This window comes from Hippopotamus amphibius, chromosome 2 (assembly GCF_030028045.1).
Source record: "Hippopotamus amphibius kiboko isolate mHipAmp2 chromosome 2, mHipAmp2.hap2, whole genome shotgun sequence".
NCBI lineage: Eukaryota > Metazoa > Chordata > Mammalia > Artiodactyla > Hippopotamidae > Hippopotamus > Hippopotamus amphibius.
In genome coordinates, this window is record NC_080187.1 from 58,268,540 (window position 1) to 58,273,175 (window position 4,636).

General features: G+C 35.9%; 1 pseudogene; it reads right to left on the reverse strand.

The window, feature by feature from the left end:
• Positions 1 to 925: 925 nt before the first annotated feature.
• LOC130845946 (high mobility group protein B3-like) lies at positions 926 to 1,505 on the reverse strand (annotated as a pseudogene).
• Between the last annotated feature and the right edge of the window lie 3,131 nt (positions 1,506 to 4,636).

Sequence of the window (4,636 nt, forward strand, 5' to 3'; positions counted from 1 at the left end):
TTCTTGTTCTAAAATCTACTTATTTTCATAAATCTATTCCAATTCTCTTTTTTTTAAAAAAAATGTAATACTGTTTATTTAACTTCAAAAACATTTCAGCATTCTAAACATACAAAAAAAAAGTAACAGAATGTTGCAGATTGTGTTTAGTACAGAAGGTTCTTGAACTTTCATCGATGCAGTGGCTCTTGGCTTTGCTGACAATGAAGAATTCTATGGTTTGTTTAAAAACAAACAGTTTAAAACTACCGCACTTCAACTAAAAAGGATCCAAAACACTTCTTATGCCAGCTAACCCCCCCTTTTCCACAGCTAAGAATGGCAGTGGGATGCGATGTCTCTATATACAAAACAAGACAACCTGAAGCTAAACAGATGCCCGCTGCAGTGGCCACAGGTCCAGCCCCACAGTGCACTCCCTGAGCTATGGCCCCTCCGGAAGGCATTGCCCCCACAGCCTCCACGCCAAGCAAGGAGTGTCAAGAGTATGTCTTGGTTGCTTTGTTCTTTTTACAAACTATAGATTACATACAGCTGAGGACTCGGGATTCCTAGCCAATGACCATAGGGTTAACATAGCACCCTACAAATTAAAAAAAAAAAAGCCAGAAACATCTTTAAATGCCTTGTCACAACCAACAGCAAAGTGAACAGAGTGAGGAGAACACGAGAGCCTTTTCCTTTTTAAAAATGTTTGGAAATATGTACAACTTTGATACAGTTTCTGGGTGCTCCAAACACCCATGGCCACTTCATGTAAACCACTGACAATCGGTAGAGCACTTTGAGAGACTATGATATGATCATGACCCAATCGGGTAATTAAACCTAAGGAGGGCAACAGACAGGTCTCGGGCGAGAGGTGTGTCAATCACAGCGCTCCCTACTCTAAGGTATTCACAAGGAGACAGATCAACAGCTTTTTTTATTCATCCTCCTCCTCCTCCTCCTCGTCTTCATCTTCCTCTTCCATCTTTTTCTGGGCAACTTTAGCAGGACCCTTGGCACCATCAGACTTCCCTTTAGACTTATAGTCTGCAACATCCTTCTCTTACTTCTCCTTCAGCTTCGCTGCTTGTTGATGTATGGCTGCTTCTTGCTGTCACTTAAGTTATTCCACATCTTGCCCAGCTTCTTTGCCACATCTCCAATAGAGATGCCAGGGTTTGTAGATTTGATCTTGGAGTGGAATCAGGAACAGAACAGGAAAAATCCAGATGGTGGCCTCTTGGAGGCATTAGGGTCCTTCTTCTTGCCTCCCTTAGCTGGTCTGTGATCCTCATTTCCCGATCATAGTGCACTTTATCTGCCTTTGCCATTTCATCAAATTTAGACTTCTCTTTCCCATACATTGTCTTCCACCTCTCAGAGCACTTCTTGGAAAATTCTGCAAAACTGACAAGGACCTCAGGGTTTTTCTTCTTATGTTCCTCTCTGCATGTCTGCATGAAGAAGGCATAAGCAGACATCTCACCCTTTGGTTTCTTGGGATCACATTTAGCCATCTTGACTGTATTGTTCGCTACTCTGGGCAGCGCAGGGCATGATGTGAGGCTCAACGCTCCACAGTCTCATGCTAGCTGCCTCTGCGAGAGCCGCCTCCAATTCTCTTTTAATTAGTGTTTGCATGGTGTATATTTTTCCAGTCTTCCACCTTTAGCTTTTCATTTTTTCTTTATTTCTAAGGCAGCATTTTGTTGGCTCTTGTTTTTCTTTTTATTTAAATGATAATCTCTGCCATTTAACAGAAGTATTTAGACCACTTATATGTAATGTAAATATATATTTGTTGTGATTAAATCTACCATGTTGCTGTTCTTTTCTACTTTTGACACATTTTCTTTATTTTTGTCCTGTTTTCCTATCTCTTTTTTGATTAATTGTATACTTTGATAAACTATTTAATTTTCACTTATTTTTTGTCCTTTCTTTTGTTATAGTTTTCAGTGGTTGTTGTTTATAATATAAAATTTTAACTTAGTCTGCTTTGAAATACTATCACACCACTTCATATAAGAACCTTACAACATTCTCTCAATTTCCTAGGCCAATACATTGTACATTGTTTGTTATATATTTTACCTTCAATCTGTGTAGGCCACAATAGACAGTTATTATTTTGCTTTAATCAGGTTTTGAATAAAATTAGTAATCAGGAAAAATGTTTGATATTTGCCCACATTTATATCATTTCCAGCACTCTTTATGTCTTTAAGTAGATAAAATTTCTATCTGGTATTATTTTCCTTCTGCCTAAAGAATTTTGTTTAGCATCTCTTGTATTACAGATTTGCTGGCAGTTGATTTTTTTCAACATTTTATAAGTTTCTAGGTTAACATTTTTCTTTTTAGTATTTTAAAGATAACAATTTGTTATCTTCTGGTTTACACAGTTTCTGATATGATATTTGCCCTTATTCTCTTATTCTTACTTTTGATTGTTTTGTGTGTGTGTGTGTGTGTGTGTGTGTGTGTGTGCATAACATGCTGTTTTTTTTCCCCACTAACTTCTCTTGAGGTTTTATTTTCACCACTGAGTTTTAGCAATGTTATTGTGATATTCACTGAAGTGATTTTTTTAGTGTGTATCCTGTTTAGGGTTTGTTGAGCTTCTTGAATCTGTAGGTTTACAATTTTCATCAAATTTGGGGGAAAAAACTGGCCATTATTTCTTTAAATATTTTTATATTCCTTTTTTTTCTATGACTCTAATCCCATGTATATGAAGCCACTTGCTATTGCCCCACAGATCACCAAGGCCTTATTTTTAAAAAGTCTTTTTCCTGATTATGCTTCCAAATGGAAGTGCTTCCATTGGATAGTTTCCATTGCTGTGTCTTCAAGTTCTTTGATCTTTTCTTATAGAGTGTCTAGTTGGTTGTCAATCTTTTCTAGTGTATTTTCATTTTGGAGCTTGTATTGTTCATCAATATAAGTTTGATTTGGATATTTTTCTACATCTGCAATTTTTGTCTTATAATATTCATATTTTTTTTATATCCTTGAGTATATGGAATATATTTATAATTGCTGTTTTAATGTCTTCTGCCTATTCCATCATCCCTGTTATTTCTGGGTCTTTTTCTATTGATGGTAAAACACTTTTCCTGTTCTCTGTACAGATAGTAATTTTTAATTGGCTGCTGTATATTTTACGTTGTTAAGGGTCAGATTTCGTTATGGTCCTTTAAAGAATACTGGTCTTTTATTTTGTTGCAGGCAGTTCAATTACATGTGTATTAGTTTGAAGCTTTTGAAATTTGTTTCTAACCTCTTTTACAGTTAACAGGCCTTCAGAGGTCTCTACTAAATAGTACACATGGTCAACAAGATCTCTCCATCCCTGTTAGAGGGAACTCAAGTCATGGTTTGTCTTGGGTAGCCTCCAAAAATTGCTAGTCTTATAGTTTCCTGGTAATAGTTCTTCCTTTGAAAGTGGCTTTGTTAAAAAAAAAAAAAAAAGACTCCTCCCTGGTCAGGGAACTAGATCCCTCATACCACAGCTAAAGACGCTGTATACCCAACAAAGATCCTGCGTGCTACAACTAAGACCCAGTGTAGCCAAAAAAAAAAAAAAAAAAGAAATTTGTTTTGGTTCCTTCTTGTTGGGTTTTACCTTACACATGTTGTAGAATCATCTTCAACCAAGACTTACAGGAACTCCTATGCATGTTTCTGGAATTCTTTCCTCTGTGTAGCCCCCTCTTTTTAGGCATTCTCCTTTGCAACTGTAGCTACCTCAGCCTCATCAAACTTGAATTTCCTGATCTCAAGCAAGATTTTTACTCTCTGTTTTCTCTCCTTGTGCCATATCCAGGATTACTGTAGGCAGAAAATGTTTCTCTGCTTTTTTAGGGGGTTACAGTCCTGTATTGCTGGTTGTTTAAAGTCTGAAAATAGTAATTTTCCATGTTTTGTGCTGTTTTCTAATTGTTTTTAGTAGGAGGGAATTCTTAATTATTTTACTCTCATATGTTTGGAAATGAAGTCCCCTGGGTATTTTTATTTTTCTCTTCTTTTTTCTTCATATGAATAGCCAATTTGAACTTTGCCTGTTCTGTTCTGGGCCAACTATGTTAAAATTTAAGACTTTAAATACATTTCTGTGAATGTTTTCTTTGTTAATTTTAAACCATTCTTCAAGCCTATTGAGTCTTTTTTTTTCTTTTATATTTATTTATTTATTATTATCTTTTGAGGTACACCACGTTCAATCATCTGTATTTATACACATATTCCCGTATTTCCTCCCTCTTAAGTCCTTTTTGATTTTGTTATCCATAATGTTAGTTCTTCTTTTCAATTCTTGTTGTTCTCAAACTCTTTAGTACTCCTTTTTTTTTAAAAAATAATTCAAGTAGTTGCTAAAATGTTACTGAGCCATTGCAGAGTAATGAAGACTAGCATTTGGGTTAACTGTGATTATTAATAAAAATATTTTGTACCTGGTTCAATTATAAATTGTCAAGTGGTCAAGCAGTCTTTAAGTAGAAATGTTGCTAGGGTTGCTTGCCACATTTTCATAGATTCCATTGGTTAGGAGACAATGGGCCCTGATGGATTTATGTGGTTTATTATCCATGGCACAGCAGGCAGCACAAGCTTTACATTCAGATCCGTTCTCTTTGCCTCCTTA